Below are 24945 nucleotides of genomic sequence, written 5' to 3' on the forward strand. Positions count from 1 at the left end.
GGGAAAAAAAGATCAATTATAAAATTAAAATGATCGTTTTATCTATAAATGCACAGCACAATAGTAAATAGTATTCTCCAGAAGTAGTGGCTCTTATTGTAACCATAATGACGGGCGATAGAGATAACCAAATGTACATAGATACTTTTTGTTAGGTGCAGAGTAATGCCAGTGCACATCCTCAATCCGCTTTGCGTTGCTGCCACTTCGACTTCCACATCCGGTCTAACCCGGAAAGCCGCTCCCGTGTACACACATCTGACTGCTACTATACTACACAACTAAATCCATTCATTCTATTCCATTCGTTAGCAAGGCTCTCTGATTTATTGTGAGCTACACACAACACAACAACAAACTACTCAACTCTCAGTTGCCGGATAATGCGCATTTACAGATTACATTGCTCAAAATGAACAAATAAAATAAACCCCGAATGGGACCAGAATGGCCGAGTAGACCCACTGGCTTGCGATCCTACAGGCGCGGCCAATCAGTCTCACGTTGAACTTTGTCATCGTCACTTTTGCGATCTACTAGTTCAACCGAATTTACTAAATCAATCGACCTTTGGTTACATTGTCGTTTCAATTATTTGGTGTACACTATTTCACATGTGTTAGTTTCATAGAAAATTTTTAAATCAAAATTTTAAGTGAAATATTTAATTAGAAGTGACAAATGTTAAGTGTCAAAGAAAAAATTCTGTAATGAAAACTATTTTGGTTAGAAAAATTATTTTTCCAAGTATGAAATTATTTTGAAGGCAATTTTGTATTCAGTAGTCTTATTTCAAGAATTTTCCTTCGTCTTGAATTTTAACTTCTTGGTTTAGAAATCTTTATGTTAGATCGATAAGTATTTTTGATGTAAAAAATTCCTTAGCTTGAAAATTAAATATGATTTTTTTTTTTAATTTTAGATTTTTGGATAAAAAAAAATTCTTCATTTAAAATACCAAAAAAATCTTGAAAAATAGAAATGTGACTTGAATATATTTTAAAAAATATTGAAGACTTTTTTTTTTTATTTTATTCCAATTTTTTTATCTAAGAATTTGATTTATAAATTCAAGAATAAATTTCTTGAAATTTCAAAAAAAATATTTTCCTAAATAAAGTAGTTTTTTTCAGTGCAATAATAGTAATAATATACATCTGCATAATCGGTGAGTAGTGAGTTTCCCTCTTTTCGCGAAGTAACATTAGTAAATGTGTAAAGAATAATGATAAAGGAAAGCAAGTTCATTTCGGCGAATAATTTCTTGTAACTTAACCCTTTGAGTTGGTGGAAAAGGTTCCGGGCGTGGATAGGAGCGAAGAGTAGTAGGAAATTAAATGAAATGAAAACGGTTATGTGTAAAACGAGAAACAGAGACAAAGAAGACGGTGGAGGAAAAGAGAGTGAGAAGAATAATATAAGTGAATGGAACAGAAATGAGGTACATACTTGTGAGTTGTCGGTTAGTTAAAGCGACAAACGTTCGGCGCACGCGACTCGATCGCATGTGACCGCAACCCCCTGTGGCGAAATCGCACGGGCAATTAGACAAACGGACGGGCGCCAAGTGGTGCACTTTCGCTCAGTTAAGCACCCTCATCGCGATGCTTTCATTGTGCTTTTTATAACCTTTTTTTAACGTTTATTCGTGTACGCCGTACGGTATCCGAGTAAAGGGAATCGTCGGAGCTAAAACAAAACAATTTGTTTGCTGTTTCGTGTAATTTTACCGGCAATTCCCGTTCTCTGATGAATCATGCTCATTATCTGTGTATTTTCTTACGGGTGTCCTGTAAGTATCATTTAATATTGCGAATAGTAATCAATTGATAATAATTTCTATTTCAAACAGTAAAATTATGATTTTAACAATTAATTCATGATATTTATTATTTAAATGTTTCAATTGAATAATTATACAGAAAAAATAGCATTTAAAACTGTAATAAAAATTTCGTAAGTGTCGAAAAGTTTAAGTATAATAATTAATAATTCCAACTTCAATCTTTATTATTTTGTATGTAAAAAATTATCGTATAACTTATAAAAAATATTTTTAAAAATTATTAAATTTTTTTAGTCAGAATTTTTTTATAAAAACGATAAAAAGAAAAATATAATTATTGACTTAACGCTTTTTTCAATATTAAATTATAAATGTTGGCTTTCATACTTTTTGACATGATGTTTAGTAATATTTAATCAAAATCTAAATAAATTTTACTATCAAGTTTTTTGTGTACTATTAATAAAATATAATAAATAAATATCACCGAATTAATGGCTTACGTTAATTATTTTGAGAGGTGAATGATAGGACGAATGAAGAGGGAATTTTTGGTGGTTTACTCTGGAGCGATAGAGATATAACGGGGGATAAAAAGTGGTACATATGTAAAGAAAGTAAGGAACGGGGATGAGAGCACATATGTACGAAAGAAGGAAAAAGAGGAGGAGGAGGAGGTAGCTAGTGCAGATACGCAGGTAGAAGCTGGCTTTTACTGGGGATATGTACGGCAGAGGCAAATGTATGTGCGGGAACGTGTTGGAATATGTAATTTACACAGTACAGGTAGACGACGCGGTCAAAGGATTTACTTTGCCTGCGAGTTTCCGAGTTGAGTTTAAAGAAGAAAGGAGACGAACGCAAAAGAGCTCTTACATTTCAACACTCAGAAAGGCTTCGCTCAATCCCTCGGTGACACTGAAAGTACTAGTACCAGTACTAGTTGTTTGACTAGTGAAATAGCTCCTCCACAATACTATCATAGATTCATAGCCATTTCAGTGGAATAGCTTGTCTGTTTGCTGAAAAAGTTTCGCTCCTGAAATAACTACCCTTTAAATTGTGTTTTTTTAAGCTCTTCAACGTTCTTCTAATTTTTCTGTTTTTAAGTTCGCGGATATGTCTTTTACTGGTAAAAATATGTTATGTGAAGACATTCATTGGTGGTCATGTTTCAACATAAATGATCAAGTGTGGACTTATTTGTTCGTATGATTACTGTAAAATTTCTTAATAGATTATAAATAATTTAAAGTCCAATTTTTATTAATTTAGACATAAGATTTAGACATATATGTCATATAAGGTTGAATATGATTATTTCTAGTGTCATAAATCGATAAATGATGTCACATATGGTCTTTAAATAGTTACAACAATCATATATATTTAGACATGTCCAAAAATGACTATATGCTGATAAAATCAGAGTGATTTTTAATTTATAAATTAATGTCTTGAAAATTTTACTACAAATAAGTCAATAATTCTATCCCTTAATAAATAGAACTAGCAACCTTGCAGTCACTATATGACTGCCGTGACTTGTGAACTATAAATAAACGAAAATTTTGATGATTAAATAATGACTTTGGTTAAATTGCACTGTACTTTCTTAAATATTGACGTTTTTAAATATATAAGCTCATACTGATGTTACACTTATCAAGAGCTTTTACTTGAATACCCACATGCATTTTGATATATTTTTCATATATACATATATAAAATATATATACATATATGAAAAATTGAATGTGGGTACTCAAATGAAAGGTCTTAATGAATGTAACATCGAGATGAGCTTATATCTTTAAAAATGTCAATAGTTCACGAGATACACGGTTATTTCTTAATTACGTATCTAGAGATAGAGCATTTTCGAAGGCAGCCTAAATACTTATCATCATAAATCGACTATTTGTGAAAATGACATGAAACTTTGAAAAGGCACAAATTTAAGTCAAGATTTTTTCAATGATACCAAATTTAACCATAAAAACCCATTTTATCATACAAATACACTGGCCACAAAATTTCGCTTATTCTCTTAATAATATAGATTAATATTAATTTTCCTAAAATTCTATCCTGCATGAGCTACAGTGTAAAGCTCTCAATATCAAATAAAATAAAAAAAATAACAATCTTAGAATCGAGACAGGAATAATCGCGATTTGAATAGTCATTATAGCCTGTCATTTCCAAAGAAGATCAGGAGCAAGCTGATATATCCTCGGCTATGTATATCAAGACGCGGAGGGGATTCACAAGCCTTCCAAGTAGGTACCCGAGCACTGCACGGGCTTATGTAGGCCCCAACACAGTTGGGGTTGCTCTCTGGTTAAGATGGAAATTGAATTCCCCTCCTGTCATTCCTCATCAACCCTCTAGCCTCTAGTTCTCTTGTCTCCTCGGTCTCAGTCTCTCTGTCAGACTTTTGCCATACCGGCAACACACCAGTACACACGCCATTGCCCTGATCTCGCTCTCTGATAGTTGTTATAAACCGCCGCCTTTCTGATCATTCTGACAGAACTGGGAATTTAAGCAAACAACTGACATTCACCAGCTACACTGTTAGGCAACCTACCGCTAGTTTCTCAGTTACTATAGCTCCGGAACTGCAACTGCTACTATGCTACTCCATTTACAACTTTAGCTCCTCGATGTCCAAATAGTCGCGTCTGGATTTGGGTCAACGCCTTGTTCAACATTCATTTCGTACTCTTCCCTTCAAACAAACTGCTATACCCTTTGTGTTCATCTTTAGTCGGAATAATTTTTTATTTCATTCATAAAACTCGTTATTTATTTTGAATTTATATTTATTTTTACGTTAAATTAACTAAAATCGTGATTATGGAAATACATTTTAATTAATAATTAATTTTAATTTATTAATGGAAAAAATTTTCTTTTAACTTTTTAATGGAAAATTTTCGTAATCTATTAAATTAATTTTTTTCATGGAAAAATTTTCCAGAGCAAAATAAAATAAATTTATTTTTTAATGAAAAAATTTTTTATTAATTTTGTTTTTTATAAAAAATATTTTCCTTAAAAAATAAAATTACATTAATTAAATAAAAGTAAATTTTCATCAAAGATAATCACTCTAAAATAATAAAAATTTTTTTCCGACACAGTTTTCATTTCCGTTTCCGTCCTCGAATTTATTTTATCAAAAATAAAATAGTTTTGATATCCCATTAAATAGTAGACAACTTTTAAAGTTGTAATTTGTATTTTATTTGGTGTTATCATTTTTTCAGGTCCCGACAAGTGCCGAGGGAGAAGAATCCCTTCGGCGAGATGTACGAAAGAGGGTGTTGAGAAAAAAAAGTGCAGAAGGACGAGGGGAAGGGGTGGACAAAGTACAAGTACAAAGTTGGTACCTAGAGTGTAGTATAGAGTTTAGGATGGTAGCGTGAGTGGGTGCCGGAGGCAAGCCAAGGCGAGAGGGGAGTAATTGCGTGTCGGGGCTGACTTATAGCGTCTAAATCAGTGTCATCCAACCCTGTCTATTCGCTATCGTTCGCGTGAACGAGAGACTGCTGCTCTCTGCCTCCGGGCTCCAGGCGCTCGCTCTTTCCTCGGGTGATACTCCCGAGATCTCCGATCTAAAATCTCAGAATATTTATTGTCAATACAACGTCATTCATCAATATTTCGATCAAAACTTTTTTTACTCATCCACCCATCCTATCTTCTACCCATCATCTCTAAATGAATAGCTTTCTCCAACGCTCATACATTTATTTAAGCACTTTTATGTCTTATTGACTTTTCCACTTGTAATTGGGTTGATTACTATTTTTTTTTTTTTTTTTTTTTTTTTTTTTTATTGATCATTCATTAAGTAATTTAATTCACATAATAATTTGGATTAATAGTAGCATTGATATTTTTTTTTTCATTCCATCATTGAAAAATTTTTCATTTCAATATTTTATCGAGATTTTCCATTCATAATAATTGAACAACATATTACTACACAGTTTAAGTTGACAAGCAAAAAAAAATATTAATATTAAAATCAAAAAATAAATATATAAAATAAAAGTAACTATCCCAAAAAATTGATAATTTTTGAATTTGTTTTTTAGTGGAGGAAAAACAATTAAAAATTATAATATTTATATGTACAGATGTCTAATAATTATGAAAATTTTTTATTTTTTCAAAAAAATTATTAAAAGAAAATTTTAAAAATATTTTATATGTAAAAATTTCAAACAACTAATCTTGAACAAAAAAAGCATAGAAATTTCGTAGGAAGTGTTTTTGAAAATTTTTCAGTCTATTTTTTCATGAGTTTAAATTTATCAAAAAAATTTTCATTATTAATAATCAATACTTATAAGAATGTGATATGATTTGAGCGATAATCTTAATGAAAAGATCCAAAAACTGAAAAATTTTTCATTTCAATATTTTATCGAGATTTTCCATTCATAATACTTGAACAACATATTACTACACATTTTAAGTTGACAAGCAAAAAAAATATCAATATTAAAATCATAAAAAATAAATTTATAAAATGAAAAAAAGTTGATATTTTTTCAATTTGTTGCTAGTGGATGAAAAATAATTAAAAATTATAATATTGATATGTACAAATTTCTAATAATTTTGAAAATTTTTTATTTTTTCAAAAAAATTATTAAAAGAAAATTTATTTATTTATTTATTTAAAATTAATAAAATATTTTACATGAGAAAACTTCGAATAAATAATCTTGGACAAAAAAAAGAACAAAAATTTCATAGGAGATGTTTTTGAAAAATTTCCAGTTTATTTTTTCATGAATTTAAATTTATCAAAAAAATTTTCATTACTAATAATCGATACTTATAAGACCGTGATTTAAATTGAACGATAATGTTAATGAAAAGATCCAAAAACTGACTTCGAACCTAAAATTTTGGAAAAATAAGCATACATATATTTATATTTACTCAGTAAGTAAAGAGAATTCTAATGCACTCAATCATCGGGTAGAGAGCGGAAGAGAAAACAGCGTGGGAAGTACATCAGAAGCAATGAGTTTGAGATTCGAATGCAAAACCTTCAATCGAAACCCCTTGGGGTAAAACAGCAATGCTATAACCAAAATTGGTTACATTTGTGTCTCTACTTCCACCTCCACATCTTTATATACCTATAAGTGTGTATTTGCATCTACACATATTTATGTGTTATATATGTGTTGGATAGATAGAGAATACACACGATGTAAACCGTTGACGCCAGAATGATCGTTACGAAGGTCTTAGGAGGAAATGCGCCCATCATTATCCTAAGTTTCGATTGCAGAACCCTTGTACTGATACTGATACTAATACTACTCCAGGAAACGATTACCTGTATTGTTAAGTGACTTCCCCGAGTAATCCCATTACAGTTTACTAAAATGCGTTGTTTGTGTTTCTAAAAACTGGTATCGGTAAATTATATACAGAACTAAATCCTATTGAAAAAAAATTAAACTAATTTAAGAGAAAAATTTTTGAAAAGTTTCATTCTCTTGAATCAAAAAGAAAAATTTTTGAATCAAGTAAAATTTACTAAAACCAAGAAAAATTTCTTAGTTAATAAATTTTTTAATATAATTATATTAAAGCTTTAATATTAATATATACTTTATTAATGTAATTATATTATTAAGCTTTATTGTCTTGATTTAAATCAAGACAATAAAGCTTTTTGAAATAATTTATTTAGTTTAAGAATTTTTGTTAATTAAGGAATTAAGAATCAAGTTAATTTTTTTTTAGAGTGGAATAATTTACGATTTTATAAAAAATAAAGCTAGTTTCTATTTAAAATGGTAAATATTGCTGTAAATATTTTCTTTTAACCGTGTATCGGTGACTCTTATTAATTTCGGTTCAGTTGGCGCAATCGCTTATCGGAATAAAACTAAATAAATATTTAGTGCTTAACCCGTTGATACTCCGATTGCGGTTTAAATAAAATGAAATGAAACACAAAAGAAAGTATAAAGAAAGGAAAAGCGATTTAATCTGTAGAATGAAATCTCGTTGGATGAGAACTGCAAAGAAAGCCGATGTAGAGTAAAAGAGAGAGAGAGAGAAATTTCAAAGTTTCGTTCGGCTAGCAGAAGAGAATCGGAGAATTAAAAGAGACTGCTGCTAGTGGAGGTGCTCCTGTATCTTTCGGGTGTGTGAAAGGAAAAATAGAGCTAAAATAAAAGGAAGTGATGAAAGAGAATGGAAACTCAAGAGCAGACGGAGAGACCAGAGCTTCGACGGTAAATAAAAAAAGTGAAAAGAGTAAAATGTAAATATAAATACGCGGATTTCGAGAAGAAATTCGCGGCTTACTGTTATCGTCGATGTTTATTATTAGCCAAAAGCAAAACTTTCGGGGTAATCATGAATATCAAGCTTTTCTCATTTCAGATAGCTATTTTTTTATCTAAAAAATCCTAAGGCAATTAAAACTTTATTCTCATACAGTTATCAATTCTTTTTAATTATTTATTGCTTTTTATAACTTTTAATTATAAACATTTTATTTTCGCTCCATTGTCTTCAGATAATGTTATTAAACAATAGTTATGTTTTTTGTGTTTATTTAGAAAGTTTTGTGTAGAGAGCTGAGAGAGTTGTCTTAACTCTTATCGAAAAAATTGATATTGTTTATCCGAATATTTTTTTTATTTCAAAAATAGATTTGAGAATATTTATTTTATCACACGGAAAAAAAAATATTGTTAAAATGACTATCCAACGTATCCTCAAATGACGTTTCCTTAAAATAACGATCCGGATTGCTGATTTGAGGATTTATTTGTTTGACTTAAGCATACAGAGTATAGCTCTTGTCAATATATGTAGTAAAATAATGATATGGATCGTCATTTTGATGATCCGCTGTATAGCTGAATTGGCTATACAGCGTATATCTCTAAAAAAATGACTATACGGCGTATATAGTCAGAATAACGATACGTATCCTTATTCTAACGATATTTTTTTCTCCGTGCAGAAAAAATATTTAACACACAGTAAAAAATTTTGCGTCATTGCGTCAAAAAACTTGGTGTTAAAAATTATTGTGTTAATTATTTAACACTTTTATGTGTAAATTTAACACTTATTCTGTTAAATCAACACAAAAAAGTGTTAAATATTTAACATAAAAATTTTTAACACAAAATTTTTTGACGCAATGACGCAAAATTTTTTACTATACAGTTTCAAGCTATGGAATTGTGAATTGTTTATGTAGCACACATAATATGCTGGTCAAATCATGAGGGACATATAAATATTAATAATTGATAATGAAAATTTATTTATAAATTACAAATGTTGTATGAATTCAGTTACTTTTCATAATTATATCCGTATAATAATTAACAAATTCTCATAACTTTAACAGTATAAATGGCATAAAAATCCGGCGATGAATTTTAATGAAACGTAATGTCATTTAGTCTGCATGTAAAGATTGAAAATATTTAAAACAGGGGAGAGAAATATTTAAATGGAGTTTCTGGAGTAAAAAAAGTTGGTATGAAAAAGAAATAATTCATTGAAGGTAATCCGAAAGGTAACGATCGAGTGAGGACAGCCAGTAAAGAGTGAAGCAGGGAACTAAAAAACCGGAGCTTAAATTCCTTACGGCGGCGTAAAGGGTAATTACGTGTAATTTATATTACTTGGTATTGACATGGAAATCGTTTTCACAGTCCGTATGCGGCGCATCACCAGACTCCAGACTCCAGACGAATAGCAGAAATGTAGAGTAGCTTCGCTCAACGATTCTCGATCTCCATCAGCTTCCTCCATTCACGTCGGCTCCTCATTTTCACTTACTTTTTAAGCATTCTGATCTATTGACTCTGCCCAATGCTCACTACTCACCACTCAGTTCTCAGTTCTCTCGACCTCACCGTTGTTTTGTCCATCGCCATTTCAGTAATCGTTACATCTCTAGTTCAGTTCTGTCGACTATAAATCACCAGTCATTTTATTCAACTTCTCTCATCCAACTTTTTTTTTTCATGATTTTTTAGTAAAAAAATTTATGATTATTTTTTTTAATACAAACTCTATTTTATTTAAATTTAAACTTCAGCTATTAGATTAAAAAAAAAAAGCTTAACAAAATAACTGAAGCAGATAAAATCTTTGATCGAATTTAGTCTTTGTATTTCGTAGCTCGAGTTAACCTGTTCGCTAGGGAAAATATTAGACTCGAAAATCTATGCCAATGTCTATAGATATAAATAACATGGAAATATATCTATATAATCGACAATATACAATATTATATATAATATATAATATTGAAACTACGGCGATCATAGGTTGTTAACACGATACAGCGGATTTAGGTACGGGTGGATTGTCCACCGGTTTCCCAAGTCTTTTGATGTCAACTAAAATACCGATAGCCAAAACAACGGGGCCAAAGCAAACTGTTCAAAGTGATTGCGAACACGGTCTACCTCTTGTACTTTCTTTGGCTGACTCGCTCGCTCATTCACTGGCTGACTCACTCGCTCCCGTGGTTTATTTTTTCAGTTTGCATCTTCCTCAAACGCAAGCCAAAGCCACCTTCAAAGTGCCGGGATGACCCTCTGTCTTCACTTCCAAGTCCCGGGATCCTCTCTGTCTTTCTGTCCATCTGTCTCTGTCTGCCGGAGGCTGACGCGCGACTCGATGCATACCTCAATGACCAATTATCCCAGTGTCTTTGCCGATGTCTACTCACCCACAAAACTGTAACTATTTAAGAGGAAAGGGTCTGCCGGGCGTCGATTCTCCGTTCTCACCGTTAGGAAAAAATACTCGCTGAAAAAGGAACAAGGAAAATGTCATGTGTACCAAACCCTTCCCTTGTTTAATTTTATTATTTAGTTTTTTACTTTTTTTTTAAGCTTTTTTTTTTTTTTTTTTGAAGCCTCGGCCCCAACTGCCGCCGTTTTTTTCTGTGTCAATTTTATTCGCGCTCGGACGGTGACGTTTGTGGACGAATGCTCTCGATTTACCTGTGCTGTGCTCTGCTGCCGTACGGACCGGTTACTTCCACAAAATGTGCTCACCGGTAGGTGTTTAGATAACACAGATAACTATTCTATTCAAAATCAATACTCAAAGCTACATATTTATTTTGAATACTCCCGTTGAATTACATTCTTTTTTTATTTGACTATTTTTTTTTCTCTTCACTCAACACAAACTGGTCAGTGCCTGAAGTGAAGTTAACAAAAAATTCCTTAAAATTTAAATGAATTTTCACATTAATTTTAAAAAAAGTTGGAATAATAGAAAATAGTCGATATTAATTGACACGTCCGCTTGAATTATAAATTGTAAGATATTAAAGTTTAAAAAAGTCATTTTTCTGTATAAAAAAAAAACTTCTAACAGTGTGATTACAATTATTTAATTTTTCTAATTATAATTAGACTTTATACTACCTTACAATTATAATAAGAAGATATAACTATCAATTTTAATCCGATTAGCAGTTCATATTATATAAGAGCCAACTGCAATTTCTATCTTTAGTGGGATTCTTGAATGAATATGTACTTAATCTCTAATGAGACAACATTAATAGAGATAATAATAATACTAAATATATGAAGCATTAATTGCTCATTCAACTAAAGATATTCAATAATAATTCTAAAAGATTTCTTGATAGTTAGGAAATTATTTCTTAACGAACATTATTAAAAAAATATTTTTTACTGTTTAATAAATCATAATTAAAAAATTAAATTATTAAGAAATCTTATTTGTTAGCATTAGAGCTATTTATTTAATATGAAAACCTTATTTCATTTTAATAAATATTTCTAATTATTAAAAAATATTTTTAATTCCCAAAACCGTCAATTAAAAAAAATTAATTTATTGTTAATATTTATCTCGTATTTAAATTTCTTAATAATAATTAAAATATTAAGACCAATAAATTTTAAAGAATAAATCCAGGACTCAAATACTTAAAATTAAATACTGCAAATAAATTATAAATATGTAAGTAGTATCAAAAGCGGCGTCACGTCATGCCCAAGAGCCTGGGTCAGATTTCAGTAATTCCAAATTGGTTTTGGACAAACGTTCTCAGGATCCACGGCATCCGTCCGCCACAAGGATCACCAATCCCGGCTGGATACCCGGCTTAATTCCATCGTAATTACGCGCCAGTACTGAGGCTTAGCTGATCCTTATTTATATAACCAACCTCTTACTCATATACATATATATTACATATATATCTAAACATGTATGCATCTATTTGTATTTGTATTTATACACAAACAGAGAGGTGGTTGTGAACGTGCTTTCCTCAACTTTTACCCACATAATAGTGCGGTGCAAGATTCCGAAGCCCGGAGCTCAGATAATTTTAATTTATTTAATTATTCATCGGCGTCTCAATTCAAATATTAAATTTTTCCTCGTCTATTAAAACCGTAATTTTTAAAATAAAAATTAAAATAATTACATAAACAACCGCGTGAGTAATCCAGCGATGTTTCAATGTAACACAAATGAATAATAACATTTATATTTTTTTGTTTTACCATAAATGTTAATAATAAATTTAAATTTGAATACCAAATTATTCCGGAAAAATGTGCACCGCTTTTATAATTAATCTTAATCAGAATTTTAATCCTGGTAATGGTGGAAAATGAATACCTTGCAATGGTTTTCGGAGAAAGTAGTCCAGCTCAAGCTTTAATCAGACATTTAATTATAATTTTTTTTATCTGAATAAATATTATCCTTAATGGAAGGGATTGAAAGACTTGTCAATGGATGATGAGATCCACCATCGTGTCAATAAAATCCTCGATCAATCTGGTTTTCGTAAATTCTCAGGAGTCTTACTGAGTGGAGGCACTTGGCCAAACTATTGACAAGGGTAGAAAAATTCCTAAAGTAGATACTTGAGCTTTGATTACCATCAGTAAGAAGAACTTTATCGACTATTTTTACTTCTTTTTTGGTCTATAAAATATAAATGCCGGGCAATGATTTTACGGTACTACTTTCGCGCCTTCGATAATAGACGTCAATTGTCAACTTATTTTAGTTTTTTTCATTAAAAACTTTAGTATTTATCTCTTTAATAGAGAACTGAGTACTCGGGGAATTAACGACTGAAGAAACTTTGAGTAGCTTATTTATTAATTCGGGTAATAAATAATTATTCATAAACACGTGCCGGAAAATTAGAGACGAAAGTTATGACTGATATATTAAAAATAAGCTTTAATTTTTTCTTAAAAATAGAAAAATAAAATAATTATTTTTATTATTTGAGGCTTAAGAAAAAAATAAAAGTTACATATGTAGAAAAAGTATCTTTGACCCCAAATAAGTGAGTGAATAAAAATCCTGAGCAATATAATATTGGTGCGATAAAAATAACCGAATAAAATAAAAAAGTAAAAAAATAGTAAACGAGGTTTTATACATCGTTATTCAATTTCTCTTTGTCGAGAGTAAAATGTCATTAACGGTTGGATAGTCAGTCCAATCAGCAGGACCAAATTTCAAATATCCATTGGTGTATGGTTTAATTTAACCGAGGCGTCTTTTATTGTCTGTAGTGTTGTTGTCGTGTGTGCTATTCTAAACAACCCGACGCGCGCAATATCCACCGCAGCGCTTGCGTCAATTTATTGCCCCCGAAAGGTATGGCTAAACAACATCGCACATAACATATCCTACGTACCGATACAATACCTAGCCGTTGCCTTTACTTCAATCTTCCGCTGAAGGAAGACTACATTTAACTCATCTTCGTATCCGGTTCTCGTGGTACATTTAAAAAAATTCGCTCATCGCAATTTTTTTTTCAATATTAAAACTTTTTAAAAATTTTTTTTTAAGTGGCCAAAATTTTTTTAATTTTAAATTTGTGCTCAAAAAATTTTTTTAAGAACAATAACAATATTTATTAAAATAAAAACAAAAAAAAAATACAACAAAAAATGTGGAAAAAATGAAATGAGTGGGAAGAAAAAGAGAAGCTGATAAAGGAGGAAAAAGAGGGGGGTAATAAAGGGGGGCAAAGTAAAGACATAAAGTAGACGAAGGGGAGAAAAAAGTGTTGTGAAAAAGAGTAGGGTGAGAAGTAAAAGACAGGCGTCGGGGGTTAGTTGCGCAAGAGAAAGGAACTAGTTGTAGCGGTAGAAGTAGAAATAGTAGTAGTAGTAGTAGTGGACGGGCGCACAAGCGAGAACAAGACGGAGATGGAGACACGGGACGGGTAGTAGGGACGCTACCCTGAAAGAGACGAGAGCGGCATCCAATGGGACCAGGGCATAAGAGGGTTGACGGTGGCCCAGGGTGATCCTAGTCACACAGTCGCGCGCCAAACTCGCAGCCCGGCACGTCTTCTCCTATCGGGCTTTTCTCATCCGAAGTACTCTCTGCTCTACTGTACTAGTACTTGTACTTGTAGTCTTACTCATACTTCTCATAGTCATACTGATAGTCAACTAAGTGAGACTTAATCTCTCGCTAACAAGCTTCCGTAGAGGGAATTTAACTACCGGCTACATACTACATACTACCGTGTTACCGTTCAGTTCTACGTCACTGGTTTCCGTGCTCAAGACTTAAAGGCTCAGGTCAGTTTTTAATTATATATACTTTAAATCCTTATTGTTATTATTTATTATCATTGTTGTTGTTTTTTGGATTTGTATTATTATTTTTTTTAGCTTTATTATGGACTTTATTAAATGCTAGCCAAGTTTGAAATAACTTTTGTAATTGTAACTTGTTGAGTCACGTGTTCTTCATTTAATAACTTCAACTTGCTCGCTTAACTTGGATCCTACTTTACAAAGGATTGAATTTCAATAACCCGCTTCCATCGATAGTTTCGCGGGGTTTCCGGAATAATTCATGTAATAACACTTCGAGTGGTTTAAACTTGAATTTCCTGTTAATAACACATCGACGATCAACTTTTAAATTAATTTTCATCTGATATTATTTACTTTTCATTTATTCAGTGTAAATTATTTTAGAAGGTGAATATTAAATTGTCAATAAGTTAAATTCAATTAATCTTATTTTAATTAATATGAAAAAATTTGTCAGTTCATTTTTATCGAGTGATAAGAAATTTTTTATAAACGAAAAATATCAATTATCTAATAAGTAAAAATGTCAACGGTCTGGTGTAAATAATTTTGTGTTTTATTTATGCAATCATAAGCTCAAAATTTTGTTTTGATCACTTTCTTTTTATTAACGAAATTGATAAATGATAATTCTTATAATTTAAAAAATTTATATTTTGACTTAAAAATAATTTAGTTTACAATTTTATAATATGTTAAAAATTTTAACTATAAAAAAGTAACCAAAAAAAATTTTTAATTTAAAAATTAAAAAAATTACAAGAGCATAAAATTTTGAAACTCAATAAAATACCTCACTTTCTATTTTTAGTACATTTAGTCAATTATTATTAAAGAAATTTGATTTTTAATGAACATAACTTCAAAATTTTAATTCTTAAACAATACCAACAAAATTGAATTTCAAATTTTAAAAATTATATTTTGAAGCTTTTCAAAATACCTCAATTTTTTATTTTTTAGTTTTTTCTATTTAATTGTAAATAATAATTCTCGTGAAAACGGCGTTCAAGGCATCTAAATGTCAGTAGAGTAAGTAATTTAATAAAACAATAATTAGTTACTAGCTCTCTGGAGATTGAATGTCAGTTACTTTAAATGTGATAAACGCTAATGCTTGTTAGTACACTAATTGATTATCACGAGAATATAGAATCGGCTGTGTAGCAAACGATGGCGGATTCCTTTGCATCCTCCTCGCTCCTAATTCAAATCCATCCGTGCCAGTGTATTTGTATAACTATTTGTATTTGTATGACTGTACTATATATACTGCACTATACTATTTCCCGGGAAATATTCTCGTTATTGTACTCACTAATTTCGTAATTAATAGATAAGAGCGGAGGAGTGTATATTGCGACTCAATTCCGAGTTCTGAGGCTGAAGCTCAAGAAAATCGTGAACGGAAAAATAACCGCGAGCCAAAGGACTCGAGTTTAAAAATGACTCGGTGCGAAAGCAGATGGGGGGAGGAGCGATGAAAAAAGTATACAGTTAAAGACGGTTAACAAGATGAGGATAAAGGAAATAAAAATGAGAAGAAGGAAAAGAACAGAGAGAGAAAATTCCCGGCGGCAGTTGAAGCAATTGGTGCTTATTTAAAAATCCCATCAAGGACGCACGCGAAATGACCCAGCCATCTCTCTGTCATCTTTTTCCTCCTTTAACTTTCTCTCGACTGAGAAATTAATGTAAAAACGAAATAATAATAATAATAATAATAATGATAATAATAATAAAATATAAAAAAAAGAAAGATAGAGGATTGTCTGATTGGATTGTAAGCTCAATTTACGCTACCGTCGATTCTCCGTTCTTTTCAGAATCCTTACCAGAAGACGGATACTCTGAGAAACTGGAACACATCTCTACTCACTCTATATCTAGCCGGGCATTGGACTCTATCGCGTCCACCTTGTTCTCCTGTTAACTTTTTTTGCATTATATTTTATTTTATTTATTTCAGAAATTCAATTTTTCATAGTCGGATTACGAATGTCACAATAAAATCCATTGGAAATATTTTCCTGCATTTTGTTTGGTGAAAACTGACAACTATTTTTTTTTATTTAGACTAAATTTTACCTTTAACATACATTTGAAACAAATGTATTTCTATTCATATTCAATTCTCAGTGTTCAACGTTCGTATCATATATAGAATTGGACGTGAAAGGTAGAAGGACTGAACACGGAGATTAATTGGATGGTAATTAGATTTAATTTAAGTAGATTTATTAATGCATTCTATGGTTCTCTGTGCCTGATATAATTTTTGATCAATTGAAAATGTTGGAAAGAGAATAAAAAATTAATTACGTTTTAGAGATTTACGCATACATCATAAATCGGAGCTGGACGCGAGTTGATACGAAGAGTGTGTGTCATAACGAACTGATTGTTCGTCGGGAGATTTTATTCGCTAGAAATCATATTTGATTCGGATTTTATTCTCACGAGAAGCCTATCACACGCTACCAGAAATACAACAGATTTATATATGTATATAGATATATATTTATATAGTTATCAAAAACACTCACGTGCAAGTAAGCTTCACAATTATAAAATTTGGCTTTGCAAAAATTAACAACAATCAACTTCGTTTAAAGATCCTCACTTAATTTTACGGGTCGATAAATTTTATGAAAACATTTATTTTAAAAATTTAATTCCTATTTTAAGATTCTTAATTTAAATTAATTCACTTTCGAATCTAGAAAATAAAACTTTGATGAAAAAAAAAAATTTTAAGAATCCAATAAAGCGATTTACCATTTTCAAAATTTTTTTTATTTTCTATAAGATCAAAAAAAAAGTTTAAAATATATTTTAGACTGAATTTAAATTTTTAAAAAATTTTTTCTTACTACTTTATACGACGAAAGTTGTTCTTGAATAAAAAACATAAAATTCTCAATGAAAATATAAAACTTAATTTCTGAATTTTAAACTCTAAAATTAATCAAAAAACAACCAACCAAATTCATGAAAGAAAAAATTTATTTTCGTTTTTATTATAATTCCATTGCAATGATAATGTTCCATGCAACTAATTTATGGAAATTGAAACTCCCAGTGCATAAAATACTATTTTTTTTTGCATAACAAAGTTCAACCAGCGAGCGAAAAAATTTTCGGTAAGCTCGATATTCCATAAAAGTTTTTAGTATGTCTACAGTTAATAATGAGCATGAGTATAGATGATGGACGAGTATGAGTGTGCTCGGAAGCAAATAATTAAACAGTATCCGGTAAGTAAATATTGTTCAGTGGAATAACTTGTTTGGGTATTAAATTAGGATGTAATACCGCGAATTGTAATCATGAGCCCGCGAATTCCGGGCGGTGAGACTTGGCAAGTTTCGGTGGGGTGAGACTCGTCGTGGGCAGTTAAAAAACTAAACAATTTCAACAAAAACAGGATATCGACGGTTGATAGCGGGCCTCGTAATAAAATTTCCTCATTAAATATCCATTTTTATGGTTTGGAGAAAGAGAAGGAAAATGAAAAGCTAACTAAAAAAACATTATATTATATAACAGAGATAATATAAGAGGAAAGAGGGAAGAGGCGTGGTAATGTGTGGGGCTGATTAGCCCCTTTTAGTTGTGTAATTACGACAAACATATATGAGCACAAGTTTAACGAATCTCGTAATTAAAACATTAATTGCAGGACACTTGATACACCCACAGCAAAAGTTCACCTTCTATATAACTCTTCCCCAACTTTATAATGGACTCTAAACGCTTATACGATCATTTTTATTTTCATCCTTATTATTAAAAGATTGTTTCATTATTATTATTATTTCATTTTCATTTTATTATTTTCCTTCAACCTGGTCTATTGTCTTCTATTATTATTTATAATTCGTTTCGTCCTCTCCGTCATTATTTAGCTTCAAACCTTTTTATCGCAATGACACGAGGCTTCTCACGTCCACCCCGACGATTCCGAGACGTCCAATTATTAGAAAGCAATAACGATAAGTCCGAGAAATAAGAGAGAGAAAAGAGCTTTGGCATCCCACAGTCTCTTTATCTTTCGGATAAAATATAATTCTCTTGGCAGATCCACGGTAATTAAAAATTTTTCACTCTCTTTAGAGACGATCTATGTGTTACGTCACATATTGTGCATTTTTGGACTTTTAAAACAAACGATGATACTTTTTAATCATTTTTTTTTATTTTTCATTGAAAAAAAAGTCTCGGAAAAATTTTTTGAAATTGAAAAAAATTAATTTTTCGTTTTAATTTTAAATCTTTTTGTCAACGTGATTAAACTTTTAATAATTAGTTCGATTGGAAATTTAATTACCTTGATTCATTAAATTATTAATCTAATTCAATCCTTTCAATCAGACATTTAGAATTAATTACTTAATTAGAAAAGTTGTAATTATTCGGTTAAAATTAGTTTAATAAATTATTTTGGACTTTTGATTGAAAATTACATTATTTATGTCAATTTTCAAAATTAGATTACTTAAAATTATTCAATAGAATTTAAATCAAAATCATTAATCAGAAAATTTGAAACTAACACAATTATATTTTTCGACTCTCGTTAGAAAATGTTATAAAAAAATTTTCTTCTACGTTTAGCTTAATAAAAATTTTTTTACTGTCGCTAAAATTTTTATTAATATAAAAAATTGAATTTATTTACTTTTAATCTTCTCATCATTCTATAATTTTCTAGATTATATAAAAAATGAAGTGCATTTTGAAAATTTTAAATCGAAATTCTAACTTCTGTAAAAGTCGCTAAATAATCACAAATTGAATGATCAAAATTTATATCACCTTATACATAAGATATGAGACTTTAGAAATTGTCCCGTCAGTATCGAAAAGCGTTAAAATAAATAGATAAAAAAGATAAATTAGACACTACCCGAACACAATTACGGAACGTCAGAGTATGTCGGTGCACTGTCTGGAGCATATCGCTCCATGTATCCATATATATTGCTGTTTAAAGCACGGGGAGGCTCCTAGACGTCCGGGAAGTAATCTTCACCCTGGAATTAGAAGAAGCAAGCTATCGGTTCCTGCACGACTGACTAGCCTCATCCTCGGGAGTAAAAAATGCGTTCAACGATGGAATTACCTCAATCTCTATTCTGAGGGAGTAAATATGTCAGATTATTCTAACACTGGCACTAATTTCGCGCTACGTCTTCGAGAGCTGAATATTGATTTTTAAATCGAGAGTAAGATGACAAATTTTCAAAATTTATCATTCGGATTAGAATTTTTTAATATCAACTAATATTGGAGGATTATGATTAGAAAAATTTTTCAATGCAATAGAGGGAAGATTAAATAAAATTTATTAATAAGTGATTTAAAAAAATACATTTAATCATGATGAAATCCAAATAAATCCTTCTATAGTTAAATTTAAAATTTATTTTAGGAATAAAGAAAGAAGATTAAATTATCCATATTACAAAAAATAATCTTGGCTTGATCAAAGATGACATTAACCCGAAGAATACTTGAATAACCTGGATATTATATCGATGGGGATGTATATAGGGTGTATGTATACTTGATACATAGATGTAACATTGAAGAAATTAATTAGATACTTAGCTTGGAGCTACTACCGAGTTAAACCAAGTACATGACTCTTACTACTGAAAGACATATCTCGCTTGTTCATCACACACATATATTCACAGTATTTTAGTATATAATGTATGATATATGATATATAATCCATATAATACATAATATAATATAAAATGAAAGAAAGTGCGCACATAGTTCATTGAATGAACGACGCCTGAATGAGGGATTAAATCTATGTGAGCAGAGACGCATCCGGGAATTGAGTTCTCTCGGTAAATCGATCAGGATTCGCGCACTGCTATCTTTATAATACTTTATACCTATATGTACTGCTATATGATTAAATTTTTTACTCCATTGGAAGTATACATACATTCGTACATAAATGTGTGGGTTCATTTATTAATATATGTACTTAGTATATACGGAATAATTTATCGCTGACACGCAAAGTGACACCACAATAATAGATGCATAATTGAATCTTGGATTAAAATTTTTATCCATACAATTTTAGTAATTTTTATTTCTGTAATTTAATAACTGGGATTGAATCGGATGATCTTAAGCTCTATTCATCCATTATTGTTATTATTATTGGTATTGAAATTGATATTGTCTTTTTAAACTAATGAAATATTAATTAAGCAGAGGGAAAAATTTGAATTTTTATAAAATTTGTTTATTGATTGAAATAATTATTTAATTTCTTGAATAATAAATTAAATTGAGATAAAACTAAGTGAAAAATTAAGCAGAAATTTGAGAAAATTCAAAATAAATTTTTATTTTGATAAAAAATTTTTTTATTTTTATATGAAATAAAATTTATTTAATAAAAATTTAACAGGGAAAATCAGAAAAACTTAGAGAAAATTAGTTTATAAATTAAAAATAAATAATTTTCTAATTGCAAATAAAAAAAGTTAAGACATGAAAGCTTCTCGACTATCCATCAAATAATAATTCTTTTTTTTATAAATAATTTATGATATCTAATATTAGTTTAAAGTTTAAACAGAAAAGTATTTATCTTTCCCGGAAAATTAGTTGCTGAGACTTATAAAGTTTCTCAAACATGAGATTCAAAAGATACACTTATTTTATTCTAACTTGAAATACTTTAACAAAAATAACTTTTTATTCCATCAGAATAATGATAATGATGTTTGAAAAGAAATAGCTAATTAGAAAAGAGTTGTTAAAAATAAAGAAAAATAATGCACTTAAAATGCAGTTTAATAAGCGTAAGTGCCTACAGCCCCGCATTCTGCTGATTCGCATGTGTATGAATCACTTAATATCTGTAGATGGTTCGGGAGGGTATAGAGATCCCGAGAGAGCTTCATCACTGTCAGACATACATAAAAGTTTGTATTTTCTCTTTAGTTTTAGCGCTCACCACACACCGATCGCGAATAAAATCATGGTCTACCTCAATCGTCCTCGGCAGCTCATTCCCATTTTGCGGTCATCAATCTCGCTTCTCTATACACCCTCAATCCTCGTCCATCTCTCTACTCTCCTCCCTCTAGCCTCTCTTGTGGAGCTTTTCAGTCCGCTGCTCGCAACAGGTCGAGATTAATGAAAGAAGGTGTGCCAGCCAGATTGAAATAAAACTCGGACGTATAAACATAACTATTTTATTTTGTTTTATTGCTTTACTACTGTCGATCCGGGAATTTAAACTACAAATGTTTCCGCTTACGCGAACAATAACTCATCTATCATCTCTTACGCAATACGCAAATCTAGGCAATGAAACATTGCATCGAGCCCGTTATATATAAATTTCAAATATAGATGATATAAAAATGGAAAATAACTAAATTCAGTTGAAAAATTTTTTCTTTCTCTGTAAAAATAAAATTTCATTTTTTAAAAAAATCAATCTCTAAAATTTTTTAAGTGAATTCTAATTTATTAAGATTACACTAAAATTTCTATTTATTTAAATAAAAAATTTAAAACCAAGAAATTTATTTAATAAAATTAAATTTTTTTAAATAAAACAAAAAAATTTTTTTATTTAAATAAATTTTCTGCATAATTCGAAAGAAAAAATTTTTTTAAATAATTTTCTTGATTAAAAAAATTCTTTTTTTGAATCAAATTAATTTTTATCATTTATACCCTTTAATACTAAGCAAAATAAAAATTTTTTTCAACATTTTCTTAAAAAAATTTGTCATGTAAAATTATTTCAATACATTTCGTTTATTTAACAGATTATTTTCATAATAAAAGTGGTTAAGACATGCATATTTGGATTTTCGAGGGACTATTTTATTCCGTGCGAAAGGAACCAACTGTCTGAGGCTACTTTCCTTCCGCAGCTCCTCCTCTACATGGATGTACTTATATAAAAGCGAATAAAAGAGAATATTTTTGTATCGTTTACGGAACTAACCAACTGTTAAAGTAGAAGCGCCTTTAACTATATCATCTTTTATAGTATTATATGCATTTATACATATTTATAGACACTAACAAAATTCCCTCAACACTCGTACAAATAAATATAACATTAATATGATGGTATGTGCTTATAATATCTTTATTTGCATGCATATATATATATATATATATATATATATATATATATATATATATATATAGCGATGAGTTGATTCGGTCGATTCGAAAATGACAGAAGTAAATTCCCGAGAGAAAGAGCTTTCGTCGGTTCACTATTCCGTGCACTTCGACGAATGAAATGGGATCTGCACGGGGATATAAAGGCGAGGTTATGCTCCTGATGCTAGCAGTGCCGCTGTACTGATATTGGCACAGAGCATACCATAGCAAAGCAGAGCAGAGCAAAGCAAAAGGAAGAGGAAAAAGGAATAATAGGACTAGACTGGGAACTTTAAATCGGATGGTCTAGTTTCTGGTACTACTACTGCTGCTGCTAACACTAACACTGATAACAGCAAGTGAGTGAGTGAATGAGCGAGGACGAAGACTACTACCAGTCGGAAAAGTTCTTTTCATGAATATGGATCGCTGAATAGCCCACGCATTGCAATTTCAAGGGCTTATTGTCCAGATATTCGCGGTGTATGCATAATAGAAAGAGAAGCGCATCATATTCGTACGGGAAATCGAAGAGTGGAAGAATCAGGCGAGGACAGGGACCTATTTGTGTATATATATAGATACGTAGTTGTTGTTATAGTCCTAGTTATAGTTAGACGCATAGACGCGTCGTTATTAGTCCATTTAATCATCCAGCTTTTGGGCATTCATGTATATGCGTTGCAAAACTCTCGGTTGTAATATGATGATGGTGATAATGTGTAAATGTATGTGTGCTGGTATGAATATTTGTAACCAATATGTGTACTTATAACACGTATGTCCCATTGGCCAGATTTGTTTAGTCAATGGGATTTGAATTAATCCATAATCAGAGGATCGCTCTCCATGGCTTGTTGAATTACTTTTCAAGGATCGATGAGCTTTAATATCACTGTACTTTGTCTAGTGTGTAGGTTACGAATATTTGATGGGTTGGTTCTGGGTTTTAAGTGTTAATCGCTAATTATCATTTGAATTATTTTGTTTTCATTTGATTTATTGGAGAATTTAGTTATTGAAGTAAAGAGTGATGGAGATTTTGGGTAGTGAAGATATTGAATTGATAATTAATTCAAGTATTTTTTACATATTATTGAAGTAAAAAATTAATTGATTAAAAAAATAAATTTAATGGTCAATAGAAATTTTTTATAATTGAGGTAAAGTATCCAGTAGTTGAACAAGTTTTAAAGTAAAACGTATTTGACCCTACTTTTAATACATAAAGATGTAATTATTAGTTAAAATTAGTGACTTTCATGAAAATATAAACAATTTTGAATTGATTGAAGCGCAAAATAACAAAGATAATTGATTATTTATATTTTGACAACGTTTTTAAAAAAGACTATGAAAGGAGTAGTTGAACAATCAATTTTGACAAGCCGCAGTAGTTGAACACTCTGGGAGCAATAGTTGAACTAATAAAATATATGGCAATATGCACACCAAAAATTTTCAACGTTTTATTGAAATATCAAAAGAAATATAACATATTATTGAATAATATTAAAAATAATACTGTGAATATTTAATATGTTCATTTAAAAATGATAAATATTTGTATTTAATTTTTTAATTACATTTTTTATGAATGACAAAGCAAATTTTCAATTATAAATCAAAAAAACTCAATTCAAAACGTTCAATAATTTTTAACTACACTAATTTTTAGTCATAAAACTTATTTAAATTAGAGTAATTAATACAAATGACAATGCTGATCACTAGTCTATAAACCTATTAGAGGTTATAGTGCTGTTAAAATTATACGGCCTCAGCCTGTTCAAGTTCTAGGTACCGCTTTGAAAATTTGGAGGTATAGTTGAACGCTAAAATTTAATATAAAAATTATAGTTTATGTCTTTGCAAAAAATATATGTTATTTAGAAAAGACTATTTCTAAAAGATGATGTACCGTTTTTTTGACTGATTGGTCAGTTTACTATTTAGTACCTTTTTCATGAAAAAAATAGCATTTATCGGCGATTCTCGACATGTCAACTTTTAAGTTAATAAAAATATAATTGAAAAAACTTACAGAAATCAATTACTGTATCATTTAATAATTATTATATGTGCATATTACTCATAATAAATTTACGGATTTTTTATTATAATAATTCGAAAAGTCTGTTCAAGTACTAGTTTCATTTTTATAAGTGTTCAAGTACTGGGTACTTTACCTTAAAAATTTAATTTAATAGTTATAATCAAAAATTTAAATTAAAGATCAATGGATATAGCAGTGCAATAAAAAATCAAAGAAATATTCCACATCTCTGGATGCTAATATCGGATTTAAAAATAATAATTACAATA

General features: G+C 30.1%; 1 long non-coding RNA gene across 2 annotated transcripts; it reads left to right on the forward strand.

Annotated features, from left to right (window-relative positions):
* Nucleotides 1–7434: 7434 nt before the first annotated feature.
* Nucleotides 7435–23821, forward strand: LOC123261075. 2 transcript variants are annotated; one of them, XR_006508606.1, is made up of 2 exons: nucleotides 7435–7444; nucleotides 23766–23821. It is a non-coding gene; the product is annotated as an uncharacterized LOC123261075 (long non-coding RNA). The 2 variants fall into 2 exon arrangements; XR_006508607.1 differs by lacking the exon at nucleotides 7435–7444 and adding an exon at nucleotides 10438–10448.
* Nucleotides 23822–24945: the final 1124 nt, after the last annotated feature.

The sequence above is a fragment of the Cotesia glomerata genome, linkage group LG3, assembly GCF_020080835.1.
Source record: "Cotesia glomerata isolate CgM1 linkage group LG3, MPM_Cglom_v2.3, whole genome shotgun sequence".
NCBI lineage: Eukaryota > Metazoa > Arthropoda > Insecta > Hymenoptera > Braconidae > Cotesia > Cotesia glomerata.